The following is a 1,133-nucleotide window of genomic DNA, read 5'->3' as shown; positions in this document are numbered from 1 at the left end:
ATATTTGTCTAAAAACTTTACTGAATTAGTAGTGACTTTATCATTCTGCCTTCCTAAAGTGACACTAAAAGGATAATTCAACTGTGTGGGGAATGGTGCACATTTTCCATTTGATGCTCCAAACACACTCTCCATCTCTCTCCACCCCACTCTGTGCCCTGGGAGGTTGACCTACATGAATGGCTCCCTAACCCTCTGGCTTCCACTTAATTTTTTTTGAGACACTCACTCTCTCACCCTGGGTAGAGTGCCTTGGTGTCATGATAGCTCACAGCAACCTTGAACTCCAGGGCTCATGCAAAACTCCTGCCTCAGGTTTTCTATTTTTAGTAGACGTAGGGTCTTGCTTTTGCTTAGGCTGGTCTAGAACTGCTGAGCTCAAGGGATCCTCCTGCCTAAGCCTCTCAGAGTTCTGAGATTATAGGTGTGAGCCACTACACCAGCCATCTAGTTGTTTTTGTTTTTTTTTGAGACAGAGTCTCACTATGTCACCCATGGTAGAGTGCTGTGGTGTCACAGCTCACAGCAACGTCAAACTCTTGGGCTTAAGCAATTCTCTTGCCTCAGCCTCCCAAGTAGCCGGGACTACAAGTGCCCGCCACAACGCTTGACAATTTTTTTGTTGCAGTTGTTTAGCTGGCCCGGGCTGGGTTCAAAGCTGCCACCCTTGGTGTATGTGGCTGGTGCTGTAACCACTGTGCTATGGGTGCTGAGCCCTTCCAGTTGGTTTTGATAGTGGAGGTGCCAGTATATGGAAAACAGAGGAAGGTATGTTCAGTGTGTTTATTCAAGTCATCCTCTCCATTCTGCTATTCCCTTCTGCATCCTCCCTTTGTACCCTTAGGCCCATCTGCTAGGGCTGCTGTAACAAAGTATCATGACTAAATGGCTTAAACAACAGAAATTTATTCATGGTTCTGGAGATGGAATCAGAGACTACAGTGTCAGCAGCAGGGTTGGTTTCTCCTTGTAGATGCCCATCTTCTCTGTCTTCATACAGAGTCTTTCTCTGTGCATATACCTGTATTTCCTCTTCTTAAAAAGATACCAGGTTGGCTTATGGTCCACCCCAATGACCTCATTTAACTCAACTACCTTTTTTTTTTTTTTTTTGAGACAGAGCCTCAAGCTGT

This window comes from Otolemur garnettii, unplaced genomic scaffold, assembly GCF_000181295.1.
Source record: "Otolemur garnettii isolate 467f Iridium unplaced genomic scaffold, OtoGar3 scaffold00217, whole genome shotgun sequence".
Lineage (NCBI taxonomy): Eukaryota > Metazoa > Chordata > Mammalia > Primates > Galagidae > Otolemur > Otolemur garnettii.
This window is presented reverse-complemented; position numbering follows the sequence as displayed.